Raw genomic sequence first — 16,180 nt, 5'->3', positions numbered from 1 at the left:
GATGGGCCCAGTGGCTGCAAGAGTGGATTGATTGTTGGTCTTGCTGAGTGGCCTGAAGACTGTGGATTCCCCATGCTGTTGGAGTACTTCCGGGTCATGGCTCCTCTGCAGAGCCCCACGGCCTGCCCGTTTGTGTTCTGCAGCGTCCCAGCATGTGCTTGGATCGATGATGACACCCTTGTATGCATTCCTTGGAAAATCTGAACAAAATGAGTGAGAACGCTCTACCGTCTCCTTATCGAAACTGAGGTCCAGCACGTTTCCTCTCTCGGGGGTATGGGACAGTTAGGAGTGAGGGCCGACGTCCCCTGCTGACAGGCATGCAAACACCACTAAGGGCTCCAGCATTGGAGGGACTCCTGTGTGAGGGTCGACCGTGTCTGCCCATAAGCTGGGTCATCTATGAATCCCCGGTCCCTGCTAAAAGACCGCTGAGGGAATACAAGGGGCCAGGCTCTCCTGCTAGTCTTCAGAGTCGGAGCGTGTGCTGGTGGAGGCCCAGTGAGCTTGCAGCTTGGAGAGGTGTGTTTTGGCCAGGATCACGCTTTGTGCATGCCGCTTCGGAGGTTGATTCTGGAAGCCAAAGTGAGCAAGCTTCCCTGGTTGGAGCCTGGAGCCTCAGGCCAGGCCTGAGGCCCTCTGTGATGTTGTGTGTGGTGTGGTGAGGTTCCTGAGTGCCCGGTGGGGCTGGAGCAGTGAGCAGGGGTGGGCTGGAGTTGAGCGATGGCAGAAGGGGGCCGATGGACTAGGCCACGGGGCTGCCCCTTTCAGCTCCTCTGCTGAAGCTGCCGGCACACTGTTGGTGCTAAGTGGATCATCGTGGAGTGGGCTGAGGATCGAGTGCTGCATTTAAGCCTGTGTGGTGGCTGGGGGCCTGGAGAGAAAGTTAAGTTATCATGAGGACACGTCCTATGTAATGTCGTGGGATGGGCTGTCATCATTGGGTTGCAGGTGCTGGCCTCAGCTTCCCGAGGATGTGTCTTGTTCGTGAAGGGCTGGCATCAGCTGCCTATGGAGGGGATGGCTTTGGCAGTTCATGAGGATGTAGTGAGGTAGGTAACCTGTGTAGAGTTGCGATCCCATTTCCGGAGGAGTGACTCCACACGGGTGTCTTGCGGGACGTAGAGAAGATGGACATGCTGAGGCATCTGTGCCGGCCTCCTTGGGGGTAGGTGAGTTATGGGAACAAGCCCTTTGGTCGTTTTGTTCCTTCTTTTGGGAATGTGCAAAGCGATAGTGTTTCTCCCGGAGGGCATGACGCGGCCGGCCCATGTGGCATGCAGGCCGTTCGAAGAGCCAGAGCTTTATCCGGAGCAGTCCATTGGCCGGGAAGAGATGGGGACACAGTTGCCCTGCCAGGTGCCCTGCCGTGGCCAACCACCTTTCCCTTTCAGGCTTCCAAGTCCCCTCGCATGGCAGAGGTCTTCCATTGAAAGTCTGTCTGTGGTCCTCGGGGACAGTGCCTTTGATCACTGTGAGTTCCTCGGTAGTGTCGCTGTGGCAGTGGAGAATTGCCAGGATGCATGCGGTGCCGTGGGCCTCATCAAAGCAGACAGGCTTGCGGTCTGTCTTCCCTGGTGTTCAGTGTCCCCGTGTTCGCATGATGTCTGTGGCTTCAAGTAGGGTTGAGTCGCCCTGCAGGCAGCAGGAGGGCACTTAGGATGAGGCTGTGAAGCGTTTGAGCGTTTCCTCAGTGGTCTGGGCCGCGAAACCTGCCAGTTGGAAGCTTGCCGATACGTGGCCGGGAAGGTGGCCTAATTTCCGCTGTCAGGTCCCAACCTGTGTCATGGTTGCTGAAGCCCAACACTTCCCGTTGTGGGCATTCCCACGGGGTCACGGAAAGTGATATGGTCTAGTTGGCGAGAAGAGGCACTTGGGCCGAAGTTCGTTAGCCCCTTGAGTAGTGCCGGGCTGCATCTTGCCTGTAGGCAACTGCAGGTCGGAGTCAGCCCCCCCATGGGAGGTTCCCTTGCTTCTGGGAGCGCTGGGAGTGACCCCAAGGGCACATCAGATGTGCTTGTAGGTGGCAGGGTCTCCAGGTCCACGTAGATGTGACACCCACGGCCGGGAGGCAGGTCTCGTCCAGTCTTTGTGCTTTGGTCAGAAGGCGTGGCTGTGGGAGAGCGGGAGTCTGTGACCTATTTCAGCAGCCCCTGGGCGATAAACTTCGCATGCGGCCTCTTGAAGCTGACAGGGGTCTTTCTCCTTTCAGTTGGGGGTCCAACCAGGGTGCTGTGTATAAACTGTGGCGTTTACTGTTGGAGGTGTCTGCAGAGGGCCACAGCGACACCCAGAGACCAAGACGCGTATTCAGCACCACGCACAGGAACCCACAAGCGCATCCTCGTGCGCAGTCACAGTCACACACGCCCACTCACGTGAATACACAGATACAGTGTCTGACACACCGACCAATGTACGTGCCTAACTTCCTCCAGTCATGCTGTGAGACACGCAATCAGTTTTCGGTAATGGATAGTGGTACTTGGAAAGCAGGTTCTGGGCTCACGGCAAGGTAAGTGTTCGCAAGAATCATGTTCTCTGAACCGTGGTGCAATTCAGAAGCCTGCATGATTTCTGTCCACTTCTCAGGTGCAGCTGCAGGGCAAGGCTGGCCGTCGGCAAAGACAAGAAGACCTTCGCGTTGTCTGATGACTGGATGTCCTAAGGAGAACTGGAAAAAGTGGGGCGGGCGCACGTTGCTGAGCGTGGCTGTGGATAACTCAGGACGGTATGCATTCACCCATACTAAAATGTGCCATTGGATATTAGGTTTTCATCAGATGGGCCCAGTGGCTGCAAGAGTGGATTGATTGTTGGTCTTGCTGAGTGGCCTGAAGACTGTGGATTCCCCATGCTGTTGGAGTACTTCCGGGTCATGGCTCCTCTGTAGAGCCCCACGGCCTGCCCGTTTGTGTTCTGCAGCGTCCCAGCATGTGCTTGGATCGATGATGACACCCTTGTATGCATTCCTTGGAAAATCTGAACAAAATGAGTGAGAACGCTCTACCGTCTCCTTATCGAAACTGAGGTCCAGCACGTTTCCTCTCTCGGGGGTATGGGACAGTTAGGAGTGAGGGCCGACGTCCCCTGCTGACAGGCATGCAAACACCACTAAGGGCTCCAGCATTGGAGGGACTCCTGTGTGAGGGTCGACCGTGTCTGCCCATAAGCTGGGTCATCTATGAATCCCCGGTCCCTGCTAAAAGACCGCTGAGGGAATACAAGGGGCCAGGCTCTCCTGCTAGTCTTCAGAGTCGGAGCGTGTGCTGGTGGAGGCCCAGTGAGCTTGCAGCTTGGAGAGGTGTGTTTTGGCCAGGATCACGCTTTGTGCATGCCGCTTCGGAGGTTGATTCTGGAAGCCAAAGTGAGCAAGCTTCCCTGGTTGGAGCCTGGAGCCTCAGGCCAGGCCTGAGGCCCTCTGTGATGTTGTGTGTGGTGTGGTGAGGTTCCTGAGTGCCCGGTGGGGCTGGAGCAGTGAGCAGGGGTGGGCTGGAGTTGAGCGATGGCAGAAGGGGGCCGATGGACTAGGCCACGGGGCTGCCCCTTTCAGCTCCTCTGCTGAAGCTGCCGGCACACTGTTGGTGCTAAGTGGATCATCGTGGAGTGGGCTGAGGATCGAGTGCTGCATTTAAGCCTGTGTGGTGGCTGGGGGCCTGGAGAGAAAGTTAAGTTATCATGAGGACACGTCCTATGTAATGTCGTGGGATGGGCTGTCATCATTGGGTTGCAGGTGCTGGCCTCAGCTTCCCAAGGATGTGTCTTGTTCGTGAAGGGCTGGCATCAGCTGCCTATGGAGGGGATGGCTTTGGCAGTTCATGAGGATGTAGTGAGGTAGGTAACCTGTGTAGAGTTGCGATCCCATTTCCGGAGGAGTGACTCCACACGGGTGTCTTGCGGGACGTAGAGAAGATGGACATGCTGAGGCATCTGTGCCGGCCTCCTTGGGGGTAGGTGAGTTATGGGAACAAGCCCTTTGGTCGTTTTGTTCCTTCTTTTGGGAATGTGCAAAGCGATAGTGTTTCTCCCGGAGGGCATGACGCGGCCGGCCCATGTGGCCTGCAGGCCGTTCGAAGAGCCAGAGCTTTATCCGGAGCAGTCCATTGGCCGGGAAGAGATGGGGACACAGTTGCCCTGCCAGGTGCCCTGCCGTGGCCAACCACCTTTCCCTTTCAGGCTTCCAAGTCCCCTCGCATGGCAGAGGTCTTCCATTGAAAGTCTGTCTGTGGTCCTCGGGGACAGTGCCTTTGATCACTGTGAGTTCCTCGGTAGTGTCGCTGTGGCAGTGGAGAATTGCCAGGATGCATGCGGTGCCGTGGGCCTCATCAAAGCAGACAGGCTTGCGGTCTGTCTTCCCTGGTGTTCAGTGTCCCCGTGTTCGCATGATGTCTGTGGCTTCAAGTAGGGTTGAGTCGCCCTGCAGGCAGCAGGAGGGCACTTAGGACGAGGCTGTGAAGCGTTTGAGCGTTTCCTCAGTGGTCTGGGCCGCGAAACCTGCCAGTTGGAAGCTTGCCGATACGTGGCCGGGAAGGTGGCCTAATTTCCGCTGTCAGGTCCCAACCTGTGTCATGGTTGCTGAAGCCCAACACTTCCCGTTGTGGGCATTCCCACGGGGTCACGGAAAGTGATATGGTCTAGTTGGCGAGAAGAGGCACTTGGGCCGAAGTTCGTTAGCCCCTTGAGTAGTGCCGGGCTGCATCTTGCCTGTAGGCAACTGCAGGTCGGAGTCAGCCCCCCCATGGGAGGTTCCCTTGCTTCTGGGAGCGCTGGGAGTGACCCCAAGGGCACATCAGATGTGCTTGTAGGTGGCAGGGTCTCCAGGTCCACGTAGATGTGACACCCACGGCCGGGAGGCAGGTCTCGTCCAGTCTTTGTGCTTTGGTCAGAAGGCGTGGCTGTGGGAGAGCGGGAGTCTGTGACCTATTTCAGCAGCCCCTGGGCGTTAAACTTCGCATGCGGCCTCTTGAAGCTGACAGGGGTCTTTCTCCTTTCAGTTGGGGGTCCAACCAGGGTGCTGTGTATAAACTGTGGCGTTTACTGTTGGAGGTGTCTGCAGAGGGCCACAGCGACACCCAGAGACCAAGACGCGTATTCAGCGCCACACACAGGAACCCACAAGCGCATCCTCGTGCGCAGTCACAGTCACACACGCCCACTCACGTGAATACACAGATACAGTGTCTGACACACCGACCAATGTACGTGCCTAACTTCCTCCAGTCATGATGTGAGACACGCAATCAGTTTTCGGTAATGGATAGTGGTACTTGGAAAGCAGGTTCTGGGCTCACGGCAAGGTAAGTGTTCGCAAGAATCATGTTCTCTGAACCGTGGTGCAATTCAGAAGCCTGCATGATTTCTGTCCACTTCTCAGGTGCAGCTGCAGGGCAAGGCTGGCCGTCGGCAAAGACAAGAAGACCTTCGCGTTGTCTGATGACTGGATGTCCTAAGGAGAACTGGGAAAAGTGGGGCGGGCGCACGTTGCTGAGCGTGGCTGTGGATAACTCAGGACGGTATGCATTCACCCATACTAAAATGTGCCATTGGATATTAGGTTTTCATCAGATGGGCCCAGTGGCTGCAAGAGTGGATTGATTGTTGGTCTTGCTGAGTGGCCTGAAGACTGTGGATTCCCCATGCTGTTGGAGTACTTCCGGGTCATGGCTCCTCTGCAGAGCCCCACGGCCTGCCCGTTTGTGTTCTGCAGCGTCCCAGCATGTGCTTGGATCGATGATGACACCCTTGTATGCATTCCTTGGAAAATCTGAACAAAATGAGTGAGAACGCTCTACCGTCTCCTTATCGAAACTGAGGTCCAGCACGTTTCCTCTCTCGGGGGTATGGGACAGTTAGGAGTGAGGGCCGACGTCCCCTGCTGACAGGCATGCAAACACCACTAAGGGCTCCAGCATTGGAGGGACTCCTGTGTGAGGGTCGACCGTGTCTGCCCATAAGCTGGGTCATCTATGAATCCCCGGTCCCTGCTAAAAGACCGCTGAGGGAATACAAGGGGCCAGGCTCTCCTGCTAGTCTTCAGAGTCGGAGCGTGTGCTGGTGGAGGCCCAGTGAGCTTGCAGCTTGGAGAGGTGTGTTTTGGCCAGGATCACGCTTTGTGCATGCCGCTTCGGAGGTTGATTCTGGAAGCCAAAGTGAGCAAGCTTCCCTGGTTGGAGCCTGGAGCCTCAGGCCAGGCCTGAGGCCCTCTGTGATGTTGTGTGTGGTGTGGTGAGGTTCCTGAGTGCCCGGTGGGGCTGGAGCAGTGAGCAGGGGTGGGCTGGAGTTGAGCGATGGCAGAAGGGGGCCGATGGACTAGGCCACGGGGCTGCCCCTTTCAGCTCCTCTGCTGAAGCTGCCGGCACACTGTTGGTGCTAAGTGGATCATCGTGGAGTGGGCTGAGGATCGAGTGCTGCATTTAAGCCTGTGTGGTGGCTGGGGGCCTGGAGAGAAAGTTAAGGTATCATGAGGACACGTCCTATGTAATGTCGTGGGATGGGCTGTCATCATTGGGTTGCAGGTGCTGGCCTCAGCTTCCCGAGGATGTGTCTTGTTCGTGAAGGGCTGGCATCAGCTGCCTATGGAGGGGATGGCTTTGGCAGTTCATGAGGATGTAGTGAGGTAGGTAACCTGTGTAGAGTTGCGATCCCATTTCCGGAGGAGTGACTCCACACGGGTGTCTTGCGGGACGTAGAGAAGATGGACATGCTGAGGCATCTGTGCCGGCCTCCTTGGGGGTAGGTGAGTTATGGGAACAAGCCCTTTGGTCGTTTTGTTCCTTCTTTTGGGAATGTGCAAAGCGATAGTGTTTCTCCCGGAGGGCATGACGCGGCCGGCCCATGTGGCATGCAGGCCGTTCGAAGAGCCAGAGCTTTATCCGGAGCAGTCCATTGGCCGGGAAGAGATGGGGACACAGTTGCCCTGCCAGGTGCCCTGCCGTGGCCAACCACCTTTCCCTTTCAGGCTTCCAAGTCCCCTCGCATGGCAGAGGTCTTCCATTGAAAGTCTGTCTGTGGTCCTCGGGGACAGTGCCTTTGATCACTGTGAGTTCCTCGGTAGTGTCGCTGTGGCAGTGGAGAATTGCCAGGATGCATGCGGTGCCGTGGGCCTCATCAAAGCAGACAGGCTTGCGGTCTGTCTTCCCTGGTGTTCAGTGTCCCCGTGTTCGCATGATGTCTGTGGCTTCAAGTAGGGTTGAGTCGCCCTGCAGGCAGCAGGAGGGCACTTAGGACGAGGCTGTGAAGCGTTTGAGCGTTTCCTCAGTGGTCTGGGCCGCGAAACCTGCCAGTTGGAAGCTTGCCGATACGTGGCCGGGAAGGTGGCCTAATTTCCGCTGTCAGGTCCCAACCTGTGTCATGGTTGCTGAAGCCCAACACTTCCCGTTGTGGGCATTCCCACGGGGTCACGGAAAGTGATATGGTCTAGTTGGCGAGAAGAGGCACTTGGGCCGAAGTTCGTTAGCCCCTTGAGTAGTGCCGGGCTGCATCTTGCCTGTAGGCAACTGCAGGTCGGAGTCAGCCCCCCCATGGGAGGTTCCCTTGCTTCTGGGAGCGCTGGGAGTGACCCCAAGGGCACATCAGATGTGCTTGTAGGTGGCAGGGTCTCCAGGTCCACGTAGATGTGACACCCACGGCCGGGAGGCAGGTCTCGTCCAGTCTTTGTGCTTTGGTCAGAAGGCGTGGCTGTGGGAGAGCGGGAGTCTGTGACCTATTTCAGCAGCCCCTGGGCGTTAAACTTCGCATGCGGCCTCTTGAAGCTGACAGGGGTCTTTCTCCTTTCAGTTGGGGGTCCAACCAGGGTGCTGTGTATAAACTGTGGCGTTTACTGTTGGAGGTGTCTGCAGAGGGCCACAGCGACACCCAGAGACCAAGACGCGTATTCAGCGCCACACACAGGAACCCACAAGCGCATCCTCGTGCGCAGTCACAGTCACACACGCCCACTCACGTGAATACACAGATACAGTGTCTGACACACCGACCAATGTACGTGCCTAACTTCCTCCAGTCATGATGTGAGACACGCAATCAGTTTTCGGTAATGGATAGTGGTACTTGGAAAGCAGGTTCTGGGCTCACGGCAAGGTAAGTGTTCGCAAGAATCATGTTCTCTGAACCGTGGTGCAATTCAGAAGCCTGCATGATTTCTGTCCACTTCTCAGGTGCAGCTGCAGGGCAAGGCTGGCCGTCGGCAAAGACAAGAAGACCTTCGCGTTGTCTGATGACTGGATGTCCTAAGGAGAACTGGGAAAAGTGGGGCGGGCGCACGTTGCTGAGCGTGGCTGTGGATAACTCAGGACGGTATGCATTCACCCATACTAAAATGTGCCATTGGATATTAGGTTTTCATCAGATGGGCCCAGTGGCTGCAAGAGTGGATTGATTGTTGGTCTTGCTGAGTGGCCTGAAGACTGTGGATTCCCCAGGCTGTTGGAGTACTTCCGGGTCATGGCTCCTCTGCAGAGCCCCACGGCCTGCCCGTTTGTGTTCTGCAGCGTCCCAGCATGTGCTTGGATCGATGATGACACCCTTGTATGCATTCCTTGGAAAATCTGAACAAAATGAGTGAGAACGCTCTACCGTCTCCTTATCGAAACTGAGGTCCAGCACGTTTCCTCTCTCGGGGGTATGGGACAGTTAGGAGTGAGGGCCGACGTCCCCTGCTGACAGGCATGCAAACACCACTAAGGGCTCCAGCATTGGAGGGACTCCTGTGTGAGGGTCGACCGTGTCTGCCCATAAGCTGGGTCATCTATGAATCCCCGGTCCCTGCTAAAAGACCGCTGAGGGAATACAAGGGGCCAGGCTCTCCTGCTAGTCTTCAGAGTCGGAGCGTGTGCTGGTGGAGGCCCAGTGAGCTTGCAGCTTGGAGAGGTGTGTTTTGGCCAGGATCACGCTTTGTGCATGCCGCTTCGGAGGTTGATTCTGGAAGCCAAAGTGAGCAAGCTTCCCTGGTTGGAGCCTGGAGCCTCAGGCCAGGCCTGAGGCCCTCTGTGATGTTGTGTGTGGTGTGGTGAGGTTCCTGAGTGCCCGGTGGGGCTGGAGCAGTGAGCAGGGGTGGGCTGGAGTTGAGCGATGGCAGAAGGGGGCCGATGGACTAGGCCACGGGGCTGCCCCTTTCAGCTCCTCTGCTGAAGCTGCCGGCACACTGTTGGTGCTAAGTGGATCATCGTGGAGTGGGCTGAGGATCGAGTGCTGCATTTAAGCCTGTGTGGTGGCTGGGGGCCTGGAGAGAAAGTTAAGGTATCATGAGGACACGTCCTATGTAATGTCGTGGGATGGGCTGTCATCATTGGGTTGCAGGTGCTGGCCTCAGCTTCCCGAGGATGTGTCTTGTTCGTGAAGGGCTGGCATCAGCTGCCTATGGAGGGGATGGCTTTGGCAGTTCATGAGGATGTAGTGAGGTAGGTAACCTGTGTAGAGTTGTGATCCCATTTCCGGAGGAGTGACTCCACACGGGTGTCTTGCGGGACGTAGAGAAGATGGACATGCTGAGGCATCTGTGCCGGCCTCCTTGGGGGTAGGTGAGTTATGGGAACAAGCCCTTTGGTCGTTTTGTTCCTTCTTTTGGGAATGTGCAAAGCGATAGTGTTTCTCCCGGAGGGCATGACGCGGCCGGCCCATGTGGCATGCAGGCCGTTCGAAGAGCCAGAGCTTTATCCGGAGCAGTCCATTGGCCGGGAAGAGATGGGGACACAGTTGCCCTGCCAGGTGCCCTGCCGTGGCCAACCACCTTTCCCTTTCAGGCTTCCAAGTCCCCTCGCATGGCAGAGGTCTTCCATTGAAAGTCTGTCTGTGGTCCTCGGGGACAGTGCCTTTGATCACTGTGAGTTCCTCGGTAGTGTCGCTGTGGCAGTGGAGAATTGCCAGGATGCATGCGGTGCCGTGGGCCTCATCAAAGCAGACAGGCTTGCGGTCTGTCTTCCCTGGTGTTCAGTGTCCCCGTGTTCGCATGATGTCTGTGGCTTCAAGTAGGGTTGAGTCGCCCTGCAGGCAGCAGGAGGGCACTTAGGACGAGGCTGTGAAGCGTTTGAGCGTTTCCTCAGTGGTCTGGGCCGCGAAACCTGCCAGTTGGAAGCTTGCCGATACGTGGCCGGGAAGGTGGCCTAATTTCCGCTGTCAGGTCCCAACCTGTGTCCTGGTTGCTGAAGCCCAACACTTCCCGTTGTGGGCATTCCCACGGGGTCACGGAAAGTGATATGGTCTAGTTGGCGAGAAGAGGCACTTGGGCCGAAGTTCGTTAGCCCCTTGAGTAGTGCCGGGCTGCATCTTGCCTGTAGGCAACTGCAGGTCGGAGTCAGCCCCCCCATGGGAGGTTCCCTTGCTTCTGGGAGCGCTGGGAGTGACCCCAAGGGCACATCAGATGTGCTTGTAGGTGGCAGGGTCTCCAGGTCCACGTAGATGTGACACCCACGGCCGGGAGGCAGGTCTCGTCCAGTCTTTGTGCTTTGGTCAGAAGGCGTGGCTGTGGGAGAGCGGGAGTCTGTGACCTATTTCAGCAGCCCCTGGGCGTTAAACTTCGCATGCGGCCTCTTGAAGCTGACAGGGGTCTTTCTCCTTTCAGTTGGGGGTCCAACCAGGGTGCTGTGTATAAACTGTGGCGTTTACTGTTGGAGGTGTCTGCAGAGGGCCACAGCGACACCCAGAGACCAAGACGCGTATTCAGCGCCACACACAGGAACCCACAAGCGCATCCTCGTGCGCAGTCACAGTCACACACGCCCACTCACGTGAATACACAGATACAGTGTCTGACACACCGACCAATGTACGTGCCTAACTTCCTCCAGTCATGCTGTGAGACACGCAATCAGTTTTCGGTAATGGATAGTGGTACTTGGAAAGCAGGTTCTGGGCTCACGGCAAGGTAAGTGTTCGCAAGAATCATGTTCTCTGAACCGTGGTGCAATTCAGAAGCCTGCATGATTTCTGTCCACTTCTCAGGTGCAGCTGCAGGGCAAGGCTGGCCGTCGGCAAAGACAAGAAGACCTTCGCGTTGTCTGATGACTGGATGTCCTAAGGAGAACTGGAAAAAGTGGGGCGGGCGCACGTTGCTGAGCGTGGCTGTGGATAACTCAGGACGGTATGCATTCACCCATACTAAAATGTGCCATTGGATATTAGGTTTTCATCAGATGGGCCCAGTGGCTGCAAGAGTGGATTGATTGTTGGTCTTGCTGAGTGGCCTGAAGACTGTGGATTCCCCATGCTGTTGGAGTACTTCCGGGTCATGGCTCCTCTGCAGAGCCCCACGGCCTGCCCGTTTGTGTTCTGCAGCGTCCCAGCATGTGCTTGGATCGATGATGACACCCTTGTATGCATTCCTTGGAAAATCTGAACAAAATGAGTGAGAACGCTCTACCGTCTCCTTATCGAAACTGAGGTCCAGCACGTTTCCTCTCTCGGGGGTATGGGACAGTTAGGAGTGAGGGCCGACGTCCCCTGCTGACAGGCATGCAAACACCACTAAGGGCTCCAGCATTGGAGGGACTCCTGTGTGAGGGTCGACCGTGTCTGCCCATAAGCTGGGTCATCTATGAATCCCCGGTCCCTGCTAAAAGACCGCTGAGGGAATACAAGGGGGCAGGCTCTCCTGCTAGTCTTCAGAGTCGGAGCGTGTGCTGGTGGAGGCCCAGTGAGCTTGCAGCTTGGAGAGGTGTATTTTGGCCAGGATCACGCTTTGTGCATGCCGCTTCGGAGGTTGATTCTGGAAGCCAAAGTGAGCAAGCTTCCCTGGTTGGAGCCTGGAGCCTCAGGCCAGGCCTGAGGCCCTCTGTGATGTTGTGTGTGGTGTGGTGAGGTTCCTGAGTGCCCGGTGGGGCTGGAGCAGTGAGCAGGGGTGGGCTGGAGTTGAGCGATGGCAGAAGGGGGCCGATGGACTAGGCCACGGGGCTGCCCCTTTCAGCTCCTCTGCTGAAGCTGCCGGCACACTGTTGGTGCTAAGTGGATCATCGTGGAGTGGGCTGAGGATCGAGTGCTGCATTTAAGCCTGTGTGGTGGCTGGGGGCCTGGAGAGAAAGTTAAGGTATCATGAGGACACGTCCTATGTAATGTCGTGGGATGGGCTGTCATCATTGGGTTGCAGGTGCTGGCCTCAGCTTCCCGAGGATGTGTCTTGTTCGTGAAGGGCTGGCATCAGCTGCCTATGGAGGGGATGGCTTTGGCAGTTCATGAGGATGTAGTGAGGTAGGTAACCTGTGTAGAGTTGCGATCCCATTTCCGGAGGAGTGACTCCACACGGGTGTCTTGCGGGACGTAGAGAAGATGGACATGCTGAGGCATCTGTGCCGGCCTCCTTGGGGGTAGGTGAGTTATGGGAACAAGCCCTTTGGTCGTTTTGTTCCTTCTTTTGGGAATGTGCAAAGCGATAGTGTTTCTCCCGGAGGGCATGACGCGGCCGGCCCATGTGGCATGCAGGCCGTTCGAAGAGCCAGAGCTTTATCCGGAGCAGTCCATTGGCCGGGAAGAGATGGGGACACAGTTGCCCTGCCAGGTGCCCTGCCGTGGCCAACCACCTTTCCCTTTCAGGCTTCCAAGTCCCCTCGCATGGCAGAGGTCTTCCATTGAAAGTCTGTCTGTGGTCCTCGGGGACAGTGCCTTTGATCACTGTGAGTTCCTCGGTAGTGTCGCTGTGGCAGTGGAGAATTGCCAGGATGCATGCGGTGCCGTGGGCCTCATCAAAGCAGACAGGCTTGCGGTCTGTCTTCCCTGGTGTTCAGTGTCCCCGTGTTCGCATGATGTCTGTGGCTTCAAGTAGGGTTGAGTCGCCCTGCAGGCAGCAGGAGGGCACTTAGGACGAGGCTGTGAAGCGTTTGAGCGTTTCCTCAGTGGTCTGGGCCGCGAAACCTGCCAGTTGGAAGCTTGCCGATACGTGGCCGGGAAGGTGGCCTAATTTCCGCTGTCAGGTCCCAACCTGTGTCATGGTTGCTGAAGCCCAACACTTCCCGTTGTGGGCATTCCCACGGGGTCACGGAAAGTGATATGGTCTAGTTGGCGAGAAGAGGCACTTGGGCCGAAGTTCGTTAGCCCCTTGAGTAGTGCCGGGCTGCATCTTGCCTGTAGGCAACTGCAGGTCGGAGTCAGCCCCCCCATGGGAGGTTCCCTTGCTTCTGGGAGCGCTGGGAGTGACCCCAAGGGCACATCAGATGTGCTTGTAGGTGGCAGGGTCTCCAGGTCCACGTAGATGTGACACCCACGGCCGGGAGGCAGGTCTCGTCCAGTCTTTGTGCTTTGGTCAGAAGGCGTGGCTGTGGGAGAGCGGGAGTCTGTGACCTATTTCAGCAGCCCCTGGGCGTTAAACTTCGCATGCGGCCTCTTGAAGCTGACAGGGGTCTTTCTCCTTTCAGTTGGGGGTCCAACCAGGGTGCTGTGTATAAACTATGGCGTTTACTGTTGGAGGTGTCTGCAGAGGGCCACAGCGACACCCAGAGACCAAGACGCGTATTCAGCGCCACACACAGGAACCCACAAGCGCATCCTCGTGCGCAGTCACAGTCACACACGCCCACTCACGTGAATACACAGATACAGTGTCTGACACACCGACCAATGTACGTGCCTAACTTCCTCCAGTCATGCTGTGAGACACGCAATCAGTTTTCGGTAATGGATAGTGGTACTTGGAAAGCAGGTTCTGGGCTCACGGCAAGGTAAGTGTTCGCAAGAATCATGTTCTCTGAACCGTGGTGCAATTCAGAAGCCTGCATGATTTCTGTCCACTTCTCAGGTGCAGCTGCAGGGCAAGGCTGGCCGTCGGCAAAGACAAGAAGACCTTCGCGTTGTCTGATGACTGGATGTCCTAAGGAGAACTGGAAAAAGTGGGGCGGGCGCACGTTGCTGAGCGTGGCTGTGGATAACTCAGGACGGTATGCATTCACCCATACTAAAATGTGCCATTGGATATTAGGTTTTCATCAGATGGGCCCAGTGGCTGCAAGAGTGGATTGATTGTTGGTCTTGCTGAGTGGCCTGAAGACTGTGGATTCCCCATGCTGTTGGAGTACTTCCGGGTCATGGCTCCTCTGCAGAGCCCCACGGCCTGCCCGTTTGTGTTCTGCAGCGTCCCAGCATGTGCTTGGATCGATGATGACACCCTTGTATGCATTCCTTGGAAAATCTGAACAAAATGAGTGAGAACGCTCTACCGTCTCCTTATCGAAACTGAGGTCCAGCACGTTTCCTCTCTCGGGGGTATGGGACAGTTAGGAGTGAGGGCCGACGTCCCCTGCTGACAGGCATGCAAACACCACTAAGGGCTCCAGCATTGGAGGGACTCCTGTGTGAGGGTCGACCGTGTCTGCCCATAAGCTGGGTCATCTATGAATCCCCGGTCCCTGCTAAAAGACCGCTGAGGGAATACAAGGGGGCAGGCTCTCCTGCTAGTCTTCAGAGTCGGAGCGTGTGCTGGTGGAGGCCCAGTGAGCTTGCAGCTTGGAGAGGTGTGTTTTGGCCAGGATCACGCTTTGTGCATGCCGCTTCGGAGGTTGATTCTGGAAGCCAAAGTGAGCAAGCTTCCCTGGTTGGAGCCTGGAGCCTCAGGCCAGGCCTGAGGCCCTCTGTGATGTTGTGTGTGGTGTGGTGAGGTTCCTGAGTGCCCGGTGGGGCTGGAGCAGTGAGCAGGGGTGGGCTGGAGTTGAGCGATGGCAGAAGGGGGCCGATGGACTAGGCCACGGGGCTGCCCCTTTCAGCTCCTCTGCTGAAGCTGCCGGCACACTGTTGGTGCTAAGTGGATCATCGTGGAGTGGGCTGAGGATCGAGTGCTGCATTTAAGCCTGTGTGGTGGCTGGGGGCCTGGAGAGAAAGTTAAGGTATCATGAGGACACGTCCTATGTAATGTCGTGGGATGGGCTGTCATCATTGGGTTGCAGGTGCTGGCCTCAGCTTCCCGAGGATGTGTCTTGTTCGTGAAGGGCTGGCATCAGCTGCCTATGGAGGGGATGGCTTTGGCAGTTCATGAGGATGTAGTGAGGTAGGTAACCTGTGTAGAGTTGCGATCCCATTTCCGGAGGAGTGACTCCACACGGGTGTCTTGCGGGACGTAGAGAAGATGGACATGCTGAGGCATCTGTGCCGGCCTCCTTGGGGGTAGGTGAGTTATGGGAACAAGCCCTTTGGTCGTTTTGTTCCTTCTTTTGGGAATGTGCAAAGCGATAGTGTTTCTCCCGGAGGGCATGACGCGGCCGGCCCATGTGGCATGCAGGCCGTTCGAAGAGCCAGAGCTTTATCCGGAGCAGTCCATTGGCCGGGAAGAGATGGGGACACAGTTGCCCTGCCAGGTGCCCTGCCGTGGCCAACCACCTTTCCCTTTCAGGCTTCCAAGTCCCCTCGCATGGCAGAGGTCTTCCATTGAAAGTCTGTCTGTGGTCCTCGGGGACAGTGCCTTTGATCACTGTGAGTTCCTCGGTAGTGTCGCTGTGGCAGTGGAGAATTGCCAGGATGCATGCGGTGCCGTGGGCCTCATCAAAGCAGACAGGCTTGCGGTCTGTCTTCCCTGGTGTTCAGTGTCCCCGTGTTCGCATGATGTCTGTGGCTTCAAGTAGGGTTGAGTCGCCCTGCAGGCAGCAGGAGGGCACTTAGGACGAGGCTGTGAAGCGTTTGAGCGTTTCCTCAGTGGTCTGGGCCGCGAAACCTGCCAGTTGGAAGCTTGCCGATACGTGGCCGGGAAGGTGGCCTAATTTCCGCTGTCAGGTCCCAACCTGTGTCATGGTTGCTGAAGCCCAACACTTCCCGTTGTGGGCATTCCCACGGGGTCACGGAAAGTGATATGGTCTAGTTGGCGAGAAGAGGCACTTGGGCCGAAGTTCGTTAGCCCCTTGAGTAGTGCCGGGCTGCATCTTGCCTGTAGGCAACTGCAGGTCGGAGTCAGCCCCCCCATGGGAGGTTCCCTTGCTTCTGGGAGCGCTGGGAGTGACCCCAAGGGCACATCAGATGTGCTTGTAGGTGGCAGGGTCTCCAGGTCCACGTAGATGTGACACCCACGGCCGGGAGGCAGGTCTCGTCCAGTCTTTGTGCTTTGGTCAGAAGGCGTGGCTGTGGGAGAGCGGGAGTCTGTGACCTATTTCAGCAGCCCCTGGGCGTTAAACTTCGCATGCGGCCTCTTGAAGCTGACAGGGGTCTTTCTCCTTTCAGTTGGGGGTCCAACCAGGGTGCTGTGTATAAACTATGGCGTTTACTGTTGGAGGTGTCT

The 16,180-nt window shown here is 56.8% G+C and overlaps 6 non-coding genes across 6 annotated transcripts; all 6 read left to right on the top strand.

Moving 5' to 3' along the window:
• Nucleotides 1-160: 160 nt before the first annotated feature.
• On the top strand, nucleotides 161-253 carry LOC133086312 (small nucleolar RNA SNORD116). Its single transcript, XR_009700070.1, has one exon. It is a non-coding gene; the product is annotated as a small nucleolar RNA SNORD116 (small nucleolar RNA).
• A 2,689-nt stretch (nucleotides 254-2,942) lies between these two features.
• LOC133086310 (small nucleolar RNA SNORD116) lies at nucleotides 2,943-3,035 on the top strand. The gene has a single exon (XR_009700068.1). It is a non-coding gene; the product is annotated as a small nucleolar RNA SNORD116 (small nucleolar RNA).
• Nucleotides 3,036-5,724: 2,689 nt separating this feature from the next.
• LOC133086309 (small nucleolar RNA SNORD116) lies at nucleotides 5,725-5,817 on the top strand. The gene has a single exon (XR_009700067.1). It is a non-coding gene; the product is annotated as a small nucleolar RNA SNORD116 (small nucleolar RNA).
• Nucleotides 5,818-8,506: 2,689 nt separating this feature from the next.
• Nucleotides 8,507-8,599, top strand: LOC133086308 (small nucleolar RNA SNORD116). Its single transcript, XR_009700066.1, has one exon. It is a non-coding gene; the product is annotated as a small nucleolar RNA SNORD116 (small nucleolar RNA).
• Nucleotides 8,600-11,288: 2,689 nt separating this feature from the next.
• Nucleotides 11,289-11,381, top strand: LOC133086307 (small nucleolar RNA SNORD116). The gene has a single exon (XR_009700065.1). It is a non-coding gene; the product is annotated as a small nucleolar RNA SNORD116 (small nucleolar RNA).
• Nucleotides 11,382-14,070: 2,689 nt separating this feature from the next.
• LOC133086306 (small nucleolar RNA SNORD116) lies at nucleotides 14,071-14,163 on the top strand. The gene has a single exon (XR_009700064.1). It is a non-coding gene; the product is annotated as a small nucleolar RNA SNORD116 (small nucleolar RNA).
• The last annotated feature ends 2,017 nt before the right edge of the window (nucleotides 14,164-16,180 follow it).

This window comes from Eubalaena glacialis, chromosome 2, assembly GCF_028564815.1.
Source record: "Eubalaena glacialis isolate mEubGla1 chromosome 2, mEubGla1.1.hap2.+ XY, whole genome shotgun sequence".
Taxonomy (NCBI): domain Eukaryota; kingdom Metazoa; phylum Chordata; class Mammalia; order Artiodactyla; family Balaenidae; genus Eubalaena; species Eubalaena glacialis.
Note: the sequence above shows the minus strand (reverse complement) of the source record. Positions and strands in the feature narration are given on the sequence as shown.